The sequence below is a fragment of the Sinocyclocheilus anshuiensis genome, unplaced genomic scaffold, assembly GCF_001515605.1.
Source record: "Sinocyclocheilus anshuiensis isolate Anshui unplaced genomic scaffold, SAMN03320099.WGS_v1.1 scaffold1682, whole genome shotgun sequence".
Lineage (NCBI taxonomy): Eukaryota > Metazoa > Chordata > Actinopteri > Cypriniformes > Cyprinidae > Sinocyclocheilus > Sinocyclocheilus anshuiensis.
The window spans coordinates 54,911-71,412 of record NW_015542431.1 but is presented as its reverse complement, the minus strand read 5'-3'; the positions used below and the strand labels follow the sequence as shown (position 1 = coordinate 71,412).

Genomic DNA, 16,502 nt, shown 5'->3' with positions numbered 1-16,502 from the left:
GTCAGCATCAGTGATGTATCCTCAGGGAGGCTCACTGGAAGAGAATGGAAATGCTTCCATCTAAAAATGAAACAGTATAACATACATGTTAGAAAAAGGAATCTCAGCGGAGACTGAGATATTAAAACAACGCAGGACAAGAGGCACTGCAATACAAAAAAATAGTCAAGGCTAGCAATTAGAAGACATGGATCATACTCACCCAACATGGCTCACACACCTGTCTCCCCCGGACCTTCAGTAGGTAGTTCTATGAGACATAGAAACTAACCAGAACATCATTGGTTCAGCTGGAGACTGTAATGCTGGTTGCATGGAGGTTCTTACCATGATTAGGACAGGAAAGGGTGAACAGGGAAATTGGGGGAGGAAGACGCCTCCCTCAGGTCTTGCCTCTGACCCCTCGACTCGTGCCGCCTTCTAGACCTGCCCACAGGCAGAGGAGGGGCATGAGTCGCGACACTAGCCTTCTGAACCTGTCTTTGGTCCTTAGACCAAGACAGGCTAGGACCCCTTTGTTCGGGCTGAGACCTGGGCCTTCGTGGGATGAAGGACTTAAAAGCAGCTGAGCGCGCCCTCGCCTCCTTGAACTTCTCGACAACCGTCTCGACATCAAGGAGAAAGCCCCTCTCTATCGTCCAGTCAGGTTCACCCACAGATGTCTCTCCGTTAACACCATAGCTGCCATAGATCTGCCCATGGCAGTAGCGGTCTGTTTGGTGGCACGGATGGGCTAATTTTCCTTTTTGGGTGAACTAACCCTTTAAGTGACACAATTAAACTAAAAATTTTAAATTAAATTAAATAAAAAATAGTTCCATAACAGAATTTGTGTGTGTTTCTGAGCAACACACAGCAGTGATTTATTACTGAATGTATCAGCTGCTTTGAACATATTGGCTGAATAAATTACTCTGTGAGTTACTCATTAAGTGATTTGCCACCGCCAAGCCTACTGGCGGTTTTAGTTTGAAATTCATATTAATTTTCTTTTTCCATCATATTTTTTAAACTTTTGTGCCCCCTCTGCAGTGCAAAGATGAATTCTGTTTTTAGTGATTTAATTTGACTGGTAACAGTTCTATATTGTCTTCTTATTCTAACTGAATTTATTGATTCAATATTAGATTTTTAAAGGCTGTAAATGTGGATTTTTCAGATGAATTTCAGGAGTGCTAGTTTGGTTTTAGTCTTGTCTTGGTCTCAACCCCTCAATGTTACGTTTGGTCTTGTCTTGGTCTCAACACACTCTGATCCTGGTCTCGGTTTAGGTGGTCTTGACTACAAATATTGATTTAAGAATCTTTAGACATTTGTATTAGAAAACAGGGCAAAAATGAGGAAGAACATCAGGTTTTTTTGCAGTGGAAAAAATTCCATAATCTTGATTTTTTTTTTCCATTCAATTTATACCTTAAGTTTTCTTTACTTGGTCCTGAAAAGTCTTAAATTCATTTGCATAAAACCTGCAGAAACCGTGTAGTGTGATTTCCATATGTCACTTCGTCTAGACACCGTCACAGTGAATTCAATAGTGCTCCAATGATGAGATTGTATGATACGATGGTTTAGTTTATTCACATAAAAAAGGTAATAAACAAAAAGAAACAATTAGTGCAACAGTGTTATCCAAAACAAACTTGTAAACAACGATTTAAACCTTACATCTGCTGGCGTCTTCCACAGTTCCACAAGTCCATTACTTCATTCACTAGGGGCGCGATATTTAAACAATCTTTCATATGACTAACATTCTTTAGCCAGCAAATATCAATTGACATAAACAAATATATTTAATTGCTCATACACCATGTTTACCACCATGTTTATGAGAGAATTAAATCTTCTGCTTAAATATTTTCATGACTTATGCTACTATAATGATTTTATGCTGACAGATATTCCCAAACCAACTCTGACTGTGCTGCCACAGAGTTCATTATTCACCGGAGACTCAGTTACTCTGAGATGTGAGGTGGATCAGTGCTGCAGCCTGACCTGCTGCTGCGTACGCCCTGCCAGTCAGACGAGATGTCATTTGAAGGGCTCTGGATGGCAAGGAGGGAGTCTTAAGAGAGGATGTCTCTCCCATAGTGAGATAGCAGGGTAGCGTCTCTTCAATGGGAGGCACCTTCTCATATCCGCTCTCGCGCATCCCCTCCGCGAAGAGAACAGATTTTTCCAAGTCTTCTCGATCTCCACGTCATTATTCACCGGAGACTCAGTTACTCTGAGATGTGAGGTGGATCAGTCATGGGATGGATGGGAGTTTTTCTGGAATAAAAACTCAAACACTGAATCTACTGAAGCTTCAACTAAAACAATCGATTCAGTGAAAGTCTCTGATGGAGGAGAGTACAGGTGCAGAGCACGAAAAGAAGGACATTACACAAATTACAGTGAACCAGTAACAGTAAAAATATACGGCAACTGTACTTCCTTATTTACTTACATACTGCACAAATGATTTCATAAGCCTAAATAATTGACTGTAATAGCTATAGAAAACAACACTTTAACCTGATTTAGCATGTATGTTTTGTACTCAAGTTTATATTCAGTAAAAACAGCACATTGTTTTCATTGTAAACTGTTGTCATTTCACAGAAAGACCAAAACCCAAAGTGAGAATTAAACCTGATCAACATGTATTCAGAGAAGAGACAGTCACTCTCAGATGTGACATTGATGGTGAAGGAGTCACTAGCTGGCAGTACAGCTGGTATAAAGACAGTTCTGTTTTCAGTGAACTACAGGAACCCACATTCAGGTCTGTTACTGAGTCGGAAGCAAAGTAAATACTTCTGTTATGGAGCAGAGAGAGGAAGATCACGCAGCTCACAAAACAGTGATGCAGTTACACTGACGGTATCAGGTGAGTTTGATCATCTCTTCATACACAAACTCTTTACATGTTATTAATGAGTGATTTCTCTATTTCAGATAGAGCCCAGGCAGTTTTAAGTGCTTCTCCACAGAAGTGGTTGACTGAAGGAGATCCAGTGACTCTGATCTGTGAGGTTTACGGCTCCTCTACAGGCTGGACATTCAGCTGGTACACTCTAACTGCTTCATCAGGTAAGATATAATGTACTTCATGTGGTAGCAACTCAATTAACTGGTTTTATTCACTGGTTTTATGTGCATGTACTGGTGACCCTTAACTCCCATGAGCTTTGATCTGGCCCGGTTTCAGTTAATCTGAATACACTGAGTTACCCCAACAAACATAATTTATAAGTGTAAAATCATACAGCAAAAGCTCCTTAAGGTGAAATCTACATGAATTCTCATGTTTTGTAGACAACAGATATCATTTTCAGCGGCTCTCAGACAGCAGCAGAGGAGCTGGAGGAAACTACACTGTCAGTTCTGCTGCTCTAAATCACACAGAAGTTTATGTGTGCAGAGCAGAGAGAGGAGAACCAGCCTATAAAACAACCTACAGCAACACACAGCCAGTATGGGTCACTGGTGAGTTCAAACAGGATCAGTTTGAATGAGACAGTACTGAAAGAAGAATGTATGAGAGTGTGTTGTACGATACAATGAATCAATGATGCATCTAGAGTCATATCAAGAGGAATCTGAGTTTTCTTGGTGTTTTGAGAGCTATGATGTACTATGAAATCACACAGTTTCAGAATTTAAAAATTCCTCTCCAATTCTTAATAGAGGAAATAGTCATTAAAAACTGAAGCATGACGGAACACAAATGTTACTAATATTATCATTAACATTATTTTTATTAGTGAACCTGAAGGAAAACAATTAAATATGACTAACAAAAATGTTTAACCCCTTTAAAATAGGAGATTTCATGCTTAAATTATATTAAAACATTTTCAAAGAGCTCTAATTGTCTTCTCAGGTGTTTCTCCTCCAGTCTCTCTGATCATCAGTCCCAGCAGAACTCAACACTTCACATCTGTCTCTCTCTCTCTGAGCTGTGAGGACCAGAGTAACTCTGATAGATGGAGAGTGAGAAGATACACAGAGAGTTTGGGCTGCAAGATTGTTCATCATTACGCTGGGCATCACAAACAGGATCTACATGTACAATCAGCTCTACCATCACATCAGACACAGGAGTGTACTGGTGTCAGTCTGAATCTGGAGAGAACTATCATCCTGTTAATATCACTGTACACCGTGAGTCTGTGCTTCTGTATTTATTCACTTCACTGGCAGTTTATAATCAAAGCATAAAGCAGGTTGATTACATGTAAACAAGTGCAGGACGCATCAGTGGTCAAAAACACTCAGTGGGCAAGCAGGCAGTACAATTTTTTTTAATTGTTTATATTGTATTATCATCAAATATAATTTTATCATATTTTTCATATAGTCTTTCTCATGTTTCTTCTGTTTCTGTAGTTGGTGTGATTCTAGAGAGTCCTGTTCATCCTGTGACTGAAGGAGATACTCTGAATCTACGCTGTTTATATCAACATTCAACCCCACCAAACCTCAGAGCTGATTTCTATGAAGATGGATCACTCATCCAGAATCAAACTACAGAGATGATCATCTCTACTGTCTCAAAGTCACATGAGGGTTTCTACTACTGCAAACACCCAGAGAGAGGAGAGTCACCCAAGAGCTGGATCTCAGTCAGAGGTGAGACTGCAGATCAATAAACACAATTAAAATAAATTCTTGTATAATTTACAGCACTTACCTAATTGTAAAATATATTTATCTCATCTTCAGCAGCCTCAGGATCTGATGGTTTCAATCCTGTGATAATTGGAGTGACTGCAGGACTGACCGTCACATTTTTTATCATTGTCGTCTTGGTCCTTCTGTGGCGCTACAGAAACAACAAAGGTCCATCAACTGCCATAGTAAAATTCAATGACACATTTGCTGAAACTAACTCTGATCCTAAACCTTGTGAACTGCCATCATGCATCAGTCTAAGCTAGTTATCTGGTCTTAGCTGGTATGCCAACATGGTTAAACTGGTATGTGGTCTAGTTGTCGCAGGTTTCTGGGTAGTTTTCATGTGGTCAGGCTGGGAACTTAGCAGGCCCAGCTCCAGCTTTGAGATGTAAAGTAGGCCAAGTGACATTCCTGGTGGGCTGGAGTTTTAACATTTTTTTTAATAAGTAATAGTAGAGGTCAACTAATGTCCCATGGGGTTCATTTGGCGGCCATCTTGAAATTATGTCATCACAAGTGGCGAAAAACACAGATTTTCATAACTCCTGAACCATACAACATACAAAGACAAATTAACCCACTTTTTCATATAATTCTGACACCAGGAATCAAATGGAAAGGTCAATGATATGATACAACCACTCTTTACTGGTGAAAAACAGGCAAATAACACATTTTAGGCTCATAATGATGTAACTTTTGCTATTTTGTTCTGCAATAGTTTCCTGCATTTGCCAAATGACAATAGCTTTTCTCTTATATCAATTTCAAAATTATTAAATGGATACCAATCACTCCAAGTGACATAGACGGCAAAGAAAGTGGCATGAACAGCAGCCCAATGCTGCTACTTTCTAACTCCTCGTTTGCCATCGTAGCTACTCATTGCTTACATTTAACTTCTACTGACGCATTTCAAATATCAATCGTCACCAATCAGCAAGATACAGCAAGAAGATTTTACATCTGATATGTAAGTATTATCTCCCTTTTTTACAACTGGAAATGTCACTACATTAATAATATGGATATATAAATAATATATAGTAACTTACCTGATAGCTAGCTAGCTAACTTAGCTACTTAATAAGTGTGGTGGAAGTATTATTCAGATCATCTACTCAAGTAAAAGCACTAATACCACACTGTAAAAGTAAAAGTATGTACTATCAGCAAAATGTACTTAAACTATGAAAAGTAAAATACTCATTGTGCAGTAAAATGGTCCCTGTCAGTGTTTTACCATTATACAGTATAATGTTTTTGGATTAATATTACTGCTGCATTAATGTGTATGTTGCATTTTGCCACTGTAGATGTTTAAGGTTGAGCTAATTTTAACTACTTTATATACTGTTGGGTAGTTTATTCCACAGAAATGCATCATATTCAAGCGGCAACCTTCCGGTCTCTCTCGTGAAACCAACACGGAAGTGACTAAAACTGCAATTCATCGACTGGCCGCTAGAGTCTGGCTCCAAAAGGGAGTCAGTCCCATAGACTCCCCGGGCTCTATCATACACCCGGCGCAATGCTGCGCAAGGCGTGGCGCAAGTGTTTTTGCTAGTTTCAGCCCGACGCAGTTCTCATTTTCCCATCCTGCGCCACATTGTTTAAATAGAAAATGCATTTGCACCCATTTGAGCGCCCATGGGCGTGCTGGTCTGAAAATGAGGTGTGTTCAGGCACATTGCTGGTGCATTGCTATTTTGAGGAACTGAAAATAGACTGTGCCATTGACCAACAAAAACCTGGTCTAAAGTCAATGGCGCAGTCGTTTTTTTGTTATTTAAAGAGCGTGTTAGTATAGGCGGGTCCACAGTGCGTGTACACTCTGCTTATTACACACACATGGACACACAGCAGCACACAAATATAAAAAATTAAAGGATTGCAATGTAAAAGATTACTATTGTGTATGCTACATAAATATAAAAATGCCTACATGTCATAATGGATAGTCATTGCATGTATCAGAATTAGGCTACCTATTTGCTCACGCACGAGCAGCTCCGTTTCATCTCTGGAGACGTGTTCTGTCTTTGCGCTTGCAAATTCAGCCGTGTAAATAGCAATTCCGCCATGGCACGAGCGCAACTGGCTCTTAAAGGGAATGGGAGATGAGACTCTGATTGGTTTATGGCACGTTACGCCCAAAAAACACCCATTACTCATTAAGAGAATAGGGACAACTCGTTTAGACCATGTGCCCGGGCGCGCCGACCGTTTTCCCGTCGTTAAACTAGCAAAAGTGGATTCGGACACGCCCTGAGTGCACCTGATAATAATTTAAAGCCAATTCGTGGCAAAAATTTTCAATTTTTTTAACTGAATTATGAATGTATATCTACATACAGTTTATTTCCCCCACAATACAGTTTATTTCCCCCACGAAAAAAGAAAAATCTTAAATGTGAGTTTCTCACAATTCGAAATTTCGAAAAGTCGAAATTGTGAGATATAAACTTTTTTTACTCACAATTATGAGTATACATCTCAAAATTTGTAGTTTATATCTTACATTTCTGACTTTTCTTTCTCTGAATTCTGAGTTTACAGCTTGCAATTTGTTTTATTTCCACCACAGAATAAAACAAATAAATAAATAAAGGTAATTGCAACTTTTTCTCACAATTGTAAGTTTATATCTTACAATTCAGACTTTTCTTCTCAGAATTTCACAATTCTAACTTTTTTCCTTGCGATTCAGAGTTTACATCTCGCAATTTTGACTTTTTTTAGAATGGCGAGAAAAAAAAATTGAATTGTGAGATATAGGGCTCGATCATACACCTGGCGCAATGTGGCGCCAGGCACGACGCAAGTGTTTTTTTGCTAGTTTCAGCCCGACGTAGTAGTCATTTTCACGTCCTGCGCCACATTGTTTAAATAGCAAATTAATTTGTGCCCATTTGTGTGCTCATGGGCGTGCTGGTCTGAAAACGAGGTGTGTTCAGGTGCATTGCTGGCACGTTGCCATTTTGAGGCAACTAAAATAGACTGCACCATTGACCAACTAAAACCTGGTCTAAAGTCAATGGCGCAGTAGTTGTTTTTTTGTTATTTAAAGAGCGTGTTAGTATAGGCGGGTCCACAGTGCGTGTACACTCTGCTTATTACACACACATGGACACACAGCAGCACACAAATATAAAAAATTAAAGGATTGCAATGTAAAAGATTACTATTGTGTATGCTACATAAATATAAAAATGCCTACATGTCATAATGGATAGTCATTGCATGTATCAGAATTAGGCTACCTATTTGCTCACGCACGAGCAGCTCCGTTTCATCTCTGGAGACGTGTTCTGTCTTTGCGCTTGCAAATTCAGCCGTGTAAATAGCAATTCCGCCATGGCACGCGCGCAACTGGCTTTTAAAGGGGATGGGAGATGAGACTCTGATTGGTTTATGGCACGTTACGCCCAAAAAACACCCATTACTCATTAAGAGAATAGGGACAACTCGTTTAGACCATGTGCCCGGGCGCGCCGACCGTTTTCCCGTCGTTAAACTAGCAAAAGTGGATTCGGACACGCCCTGAGTGCACCTGTGCCGTGCGCTTTAGACCATGCGCTTAGATCGTTAAAATAGGGCCCACCATGTTAAAATGCCCAACTTTACAGCAGAAAAAAATATGTTTACAGCCTGGTACAAAAAGTGGTTTTGGTCTATATAGCTAATTTTGCCCTTCATGACAACTGTGAGGGGGTGAATTTTTTTATAACTCATCCGTTTAAATTATATTAAGCCTTAAAGTTCTGCATAAATAAGGCGTGGCCACTTGAGTGACAGGTGGATTGCCGCTGCGGTCACCCCCGTCGAGCTAGGTGGGCATGGTTTCAGCAACCAGCTCCCGCCTCTTTGCCCATTTTCGATTATCCGAGAGATTATAGAGACATCTCTATCTGATCACTTTCCTCTTTCCCCTTTTCCTCGTGGTTTGTTGTTTTTATATATTTTACCATTACAGAGGAAAGATAAATATTAACATGAAATTAGTTTAATGGAACTGTAATTTCTGGTAGTCTACTTACTAACCAGTGGTGAAACGTAACTAAGTACATTTACTCAAGTACTGTACTTAAGTACAAATTCAGGGTACTTGTACTTCAGTATTTCCATTTTATGCAACTTCATACTTCTATTGCACTACATCTCAGAGGCAAATATGTTACTTTTTTACTCCACTACAGTTTTCAGATTACAATTGTTCATATCCCACGTGTCCAGTGAAAACCATGTATCTCCACATTTGGTGAATTAAAGTTTCAGATAAACTGAAAGCTGTAGTGTTCCTTTATGGGTTGAGAAAATTCTGCTACTTCTGAAGCTAAATAAACTATTTAAAACCTTCTTGGATTAGCTTGAAAATGAATAGCCACAAAGCTCAAACCAGGGCTGTTTCGCTGAGCTCATGAAAAGTTGACATTTTAGAGATATGTGGTTCTCACAGTGACACTACAAACAAATGACCTTATAGAATGTGACGCACTGCCAAGATGGCGACGGCCCGCTCCACCCACTTTGACCTTCAAAAACGCTCTTCAGAAACCTACGGATGACGTCACGGACACTACGTCCATGTTTTTATACAGTCTGTGATCATATTCTATAAGGTCATTTGTTTGTAGTGTAAAAAAGTAACATATTTGCCTCTGAGATGTAGTGCAATAGAAGTATGAAGTTGCATAAAATGGAAGTACTGAAGTACAAGTACCTTGAATTTGTACTTAAGTACAGTACTTGAGTAAATGTACTTAGTTACGTTTCACCACTGGTTAGTAAGTAGGCTACCAGAAATTACAGTTCCATTAAACTAATTTCATGTTAATATTTATCTTTCCCCTGTAATGGTAAAATATATAAAAACAACAAACCACGAGGAAAAGGGGAAAGAGGAAAGTGATCAGATAGAGATGTCTGAACCCCCTCTCAAAAGCCCTTCTCCCACTTGTGTATTACACACCTCAAATGCATACGATGACAACTTTACTTGCTTCAATTCTATAAAAGGTGATTCAAAAGAGCGATTGTCTCATTTACTTTATATCCATGACAGAAGACTAGCTGAGCCGGTTGATTCGCCTTATCGTATGAAGTCGGTTTGTGATCGGCTGCCGAAAACACTAGCTGGTGTCAACTTGGAGAACACTGGGTACCATATAGGAACTGGTATCTGAACTTCACATCAAAGATGGATTGATTAAAAAGTGCACAAGCATCAGCATGCATTTTCTGTGACCAGTTTGAAGTAGAAGTGCATGGGAAAACCAAGAGGACTATCAAGTTTCCAACATGGAAGAACAAAGAGCCAGCATGGAAGCACATGGAGCTCATGGCTGAAGCTCTTGGAAAAAGTAGTCTGCTTCACAAAGTCAAGGGTGAAGATCTCTTTGCAAAAGAGTCTAGTGTGCTGCCCAGGCCACCCACTGCAGATGAACTAGTGTACACAAGCAAGCAGAAACACAAGTGAAATTAGCTCAACCTTAAACATCTACAGCGGCAAAATGCAACATACACATTAATGCAGTAGTAATATTAATCCAAAAACATCATATACTGTATAATGGTAAAACACTGACAGGGACCATTTTATTGCACAATGAGTACTTTTACTTTTCATAGTTTAAGTACATTTTGCTGATAGTACATACTTTTACTTTTACAGTGTGGTATTAGTGCTTTTACTTGAGTAGATGATCTGAATAATACTTCCACCACTGTTATTAAGTAGCTACGTTAGCAGGTAAGTTAATTTGACGATACTATATATTATTTATATATCCATATTATCAATGTAGTGACATATTTCCAGTTGTAAAAAAGGGAGATAATACTTACATATCAGATGTAAAATCGTCTTGCTGTATCTTGCTGATTGGTGACGATTGATATTTGAAATGCGTAAGTAGCAGTTAAATGTAAGCAATGAGTAGCTACGATGGCAAACGAGGAGTTAGAAAGTAGCACCATTGGGCTGCTGTTCATGCCAATTTCTACTTTGATTTGTGTATATTTTTTCTGGGTTATATGTTAGATTTTCCAACGAACTGGTTTGTTTTGATTATAGTTTCATTGCAAAGATATTGAAAAAACAAACCACCAGCAGAGTCACGTTTGAAGAGGTGGAGACTGATGATGATCAGTGAAATGGGGTTTTGATGACTTTTGCTTTCAATTAGCTAGTATTATCAGATTGCCGTCTTTGTCATTTGGAGTGATTGCCATCCATTTAACAACCTTGCAATTGATATAAGAGAAAAGCTATTGTCATTGGGCAAATGCAGGAAACTATTGCGGAACAAAATAACAAAAGTTACATCGTTATGAGCCTCAAATGTGTTATTTGCCTGTTTTTCACCAGTAAAGAGTGGTTGTATCATGTCATTGCCTTTCCATTTGATTCCTGGTGTCAGAATGATATGAAAAAGTGGGTTAATTTGTCTTTGTATGTTGTATGGTTCAGAGAAATCTGTGTTTTTCGCCACTTGTGATGACATCATTTCAATTTGGCCGCCAAATTAACCCCATGGGACAACTAGACACCATTAGGGTCCCAAAAAAAACGGGTTACAAAAAACTGCCAAGCGGGTGCATGGGAACTTATTCTTCTTGCTCTACTATAATGTTAAATACAGACAAGTAAAGAGTAGTAAAGTAGCTCCAGCCCTAAACAAACACACATGAGCAAGTTAATCAGGGTCTTCGGGATTATTAGTAAGTTACTGGCAGGTGAGTTTGATCAAAGTTGGAGCTAAACTCTGCAGGAATATGGACCTCGAGGGCCAGAGTTGAGAACTCCTGGTGTATGACATCAAAGTAGCGCAAGAGCAATTCGAAATAATATGGAGCCGTCTGCTCTCTAATTGCTCTCACGGTACTTTGATGTCAAACACAGATCAGTCTGTGCAGCGCTGCTTCAAGTGTAACACAACAAAGGAAGACACGCCCTGTTTTGGAGTTTCCACTAATTTCGTTAACGAAATCTATCACGAAAAATGTTTGTCAGCAAAGTTTTTTCCCCTGACAAAAACGAGACGATGACGGGATGATAATAAGATCATTAAACGATAACTGAGACTATATCCACATACAATATTGTTGACGAAAAAAGACGAGACTAAAATGTAGTTAAAAGAACAAAAACTTTACCAAAACCTTTTTATTTTTGTTGAAAAAAGTGGAGCCAAAACATTTCAGACTGCTGTACAAGACTCTATTATGCGAGCGTTCAAGTTTGTGGTTGCCAGATATCAAGAGCTCAAATCCCTCAATCAGCTTTTCTGTTAAACGGATAAGTACTCTGCCCGGCTTTTTGCTTTATGCAATTTTGACAACCATTCACACGTGCTTTCTCTGCGGAGGCGCCATGATCTGAAAACACCGACATACTGTACTGTACAAGTTAGCTGGAGTTCAGCGATCTCCATTTGAGGTATTCTGCTTAAATGAAAGTGTCATTCAGCCAGTCTGTGTTCAGTCATGGATCTCGACTCTATTGTTTGCGATTGTGGTTGCTAATTGAAACGTTACATACATAGGGTTTCCACCTTCAGTGAGGCAAAATAAGGGACACCCATTCACACCCCTCCCTCAACATTTTTATAAAACAATATAGACTGATACATTTAGAAGCATGGTCTGTCACTTTAAAGGTATGGTTCACCCAAAATTTTACAATGAATTTTCCTCAAAATATTTACATAATCATTTTATGTTTGACTAGGTGTAAGATCTCAGTCTCCCTCTAGTGTCAGTCAACAGCAGAACAGCAGTCAGACATCAGAGCAGAACCAGAGTGACGCTGGAAACAACACTGCTGTCTGGTCAGTCTTTACCTGTTAACCATAAATAAATACATATAAATCTTTACAAGCTGAGATGAAAGACACTCAGGAATAACTTTTAACTAACAGGACTGATCTCACAACTAAATCAATTTTCACTCTTCTAAAATTGAACATGAAATTGGTGTCTGACAGTTCAGCTAGATGTCATTTGATTTGATTTTATTATTGAAAATAGTATTACTAAATATATTTTAGTATCTGTAATTAAGAATGTAAAGAGCACATAAAATATTTTACCCCATTGCTTTTTATTTTTAAGTTAGTGTCAACATAAAAACGATATTTTTCTAGATTAAATTCATAAAATGCTTGACACAAATCATTTAAAAAAATCTATTGGAAATTAATTAATCTATTTATTACAGGAACTGCTCATATTTATGACTCTATTGATGCAACAATTAATAAAGACATAAACACAGGTAACAAATGTCATTTAAAGGATTTAATGTCATACATTTTTATTGAAACAGTTATTTTCTAAAGAAATTGGAAATCAAAATTTCCACTGTGGAAATCACTGTGATATTTGCAGAGAAAATCAAGTTAAATAAAGTGTTTTATTAATTTCTCTGTTTTTTATTGTAGACCGTGAAAGTGGGCCTACTGAACTCACCTATGCTGAGATTGAACACAAATCTACTAAGAAACAGAAGAAAAAGGAAGAAAACAAAGGTAAACCAAAACAAAAGTCTCTGTTCTATTGATTTTATGATCATAACAGTAGCTCCCTTTGATTTAAATTTCTCCCACAACTCTAAATAGTAACAAAAATCACGAAAGTATTTTCCGAAACATGTGTTTGTGTCTGTTCACTGTGAAATTCAGCTGATCCATTAAGGTCATTTCATGCAGATTACAATGTTTATTTAGACTTCATTTGGTTTAACATGTAATAATTTTAAAATAAAATAATTATTCATGTATTTCATATCACTGTTGGAAACACATAACTACTAGTGATAACTGTTGGCATCTTCTAGGGAACAACACTGAGAGTTGTGTCAGTGTTTACTCTAAACTGAAGTTGGAAATAGATCAAGGTGAGTGTAAAACTAAAATCATCAATCACACAAGAAAACTGTATCTACTAGTATCATTAGGAAACTAAGAATAAAATGGAATACTGTATATAGAAACAACAAAATAAAAAGTGCATTCTGAATTAATGTATGTATTTTCAGGTGCTGGATCTAGTGATGTGACATATGCTCAGGTTAAATAAATGCCTGGAGGAGAAACTTTCAATCCAAAGACGCTGTTGAGTTTAGGATGAGAAGGGCTGGAGAATGACCAGGATCATCAATGCTTTATCATCCTTGTGATACTGAGCACTTGATGGCAATAGATTTAACAGTACTTAATATTAGTGATGCTGCCTTCATGTGCTGATTATAGGAAACAGGAAAATTTCATTTAGTTCTGCACAGTGTAAAAATATGACCCAATGTACTGTTAATATGAATTTTCACAGGTGTGTTTTACCCATAATTTGAATTTAAATTTGCAGCACTTGATGGCAATAGATTTAACAGTACTTAATATTAGTGATGCTGCCTTCATGTGCTGATTATAGGAAACAGGAAAATTTCATTTAGTTCTGCACAGTGTAAAAATATGTCATATATAATTTTCACAGGTGTTTTACCCATAATTTGAATTTAAATTTGCATTACATTATGTTGTGTTTAAGGGTTAAAGGATTTTTCTGTAAACCTACTCTATAGCCTTGCTTGTGTTTGTGGATTGTTTACAAACTGGACACTTTGCCAGTTGTGATATATATGTTAAATATTGCCGTTTAGATGCTTTTGTTGTGGTTAGACTGTACATTTATTTTGGGCATTTGGAAGCAAAGCTTGCATCGTTACAAATGTAATTGTTTGTGTGTACATATGATTTATATTAGCTGTGTCCTAAAAATAAACATATATTAAACACATACATTAAACGGTGCGTTTACACTGCAGTGGACTGAGTGGAGCAGAGTGGGCATTTTCAATTGATTCCTATGAAAGTCATTGCTCACGCAGTGAATTATAATATTGACAGTAGAATGGAGAAAGTGTTGAGAGAGTCTAGAATTTGAGAAATGCTCAACTTTATGCAAATAAGGAGTGCAAAATACCGGCCAGCAGCAAATACCTGGAGTTTCAGGTACGACATTTGTCATGAACATTTAAAAATAGTTTCCGGAAATAGTAAATCATTTTTCAACTGAACATAATTTCATGAGTGATCAGCAGTGATTTTCGATGCAGTTGTTGATGACTTGGCCACTAAGAAGTCCAGGCGTTTGCAGTTTTGAAACAGATCCTTCTTTCTTTCCGCTTCTTTTCTTTCCTTCTTTCTTAGTGTTTTCTCAAAAACACTTATAAACCTGTAGGAGCAATTACTGAAATAATGAGCACTTATCAAACCACTAATTCAGGGGCGCCGTTAGTAATTTTGGGCCCTATGAAAGAATATGAGTTTGGGCCCCCTACCGCACCAAACACACACTATATTCCCTAAAGTATTGGGACACCCCCTTCTAATGAACAGGTTTGACTATTTTAGTAATTTCCATGAGTATAAATCTTAATGTTTAAGCATATAATGCTATTCTAGGGAATTGTGTGCTTCTAATTTTATACCAATAGTTTGAACAGGACCCTTTTCTATTCTAACACAACTATGCCTCTATGTGTAAGGCAAGGTTAAAAAATAAAAGATTGATTCAGTCAGTGTGGAAGAACTTGACTGGTCTGCATAAAGCCAAGTCCTAATCCCAGCTGAACACCTCTGGTGTGACTTTAAATGCAGACCTTGAGCCAAAAACTCATCACCAAACACCAATGACTTGTACATACATATGGACAAAAGTATTGGGACACCCCCTTCTTTAGAACAGAAAAAGGCACTTCCAAAACTGTGGCAACAAAGATGGAAACATAATTCATGTATTTAAAAATTGTATGTCCATCTTTGTTGCCACAGTTTTGGAAGTGTCTAAAATGATTGTACGCATATGTACAAGTCATTGGTGTTTGGGGATGAGTTTTTGGCTCAAGGTCTGCATTTAAAGTCACACCAGAGAGTCCGAATGTAGTATACTTGTTTCTGTTTGCAATAGTGCTACTGTGCTGTAACATAGTACAGCTGTACTGGTTAATTACGTTTTTAAAAATCAGTTAAATTTGATTATGTTGCATAGAACTGAATACAAATATTATATTGATATTTAATATTAATATATTAATAATATTTTATGTCAAGTTTTATTGTGTTACTTTCAATAAAAGTGTGGCTATTTTATTCACTTGTATTTTGTAAATTCAGTATCATTAAAAGTATTGAGTTAAATTAAAAAGTCTTACAAAAATATGTTATATTTACTAAAATAATAAATAATTATTAAAAAGCCGTTTCGGTTTTCGGCCAAGTGCATCCAGAATTTTCTGTTTCGGCCCAGAATTTTCATTTCGGTGCTTCCCTAGTAATACCCATAGACCATCATCACCGCTCTCCCCTCTTCTAACCCCTCTGTGATCAGCCTTACCTGAGCTTCCCAAAAACACCCCTGTCCCTTTTCAGTTGAGCTCACATAATCCCCTTGAGCATTTTATTTGCCAATTTCGATATTTATAATTATGCTTTATTAAAAATAAAATGCCACACTTAGGGCAGACAACACAGTAACTAGCTGTTCATAAAGTTTTGGAAGGCTTATATGACATTGCTGCTGTTTATCAGCATATTTCAGATGCTTTTCTTAATTGTTTTATCATAAAACAATAAGTATTTTTATAATATTTATATTTTGTTGTACTTTATTATTGTTATACAGAGAAACCTTTACAGCAGGGTTCTCAAACTGCCGGCACGCGGGCCATTTACGGCCCACCCTCCCCCTCCACCCGGCCCGCAACTGATGTCAAAAATAAAACATAATCCGGCCCGCTAAATTATTATTATTATTATTACTATTATTATTATTAT

At 37.6% G+C, this 16,502-nt stretch overlaps 1 pseudogene; it reads left to right on the top strand.

Annotated features, from left to right (window-relative positions):
• Positions 1–2,345: 2,345 nt before the first annotated feature.
• LOC107693568 (uncharacterized) lies at positions 2,346–12,915 on the top strand (annotated as a pseudogene).
• The last annotated feature ends 3,587 nt before the right edge of the window (positions 12,916–16,502 follow it).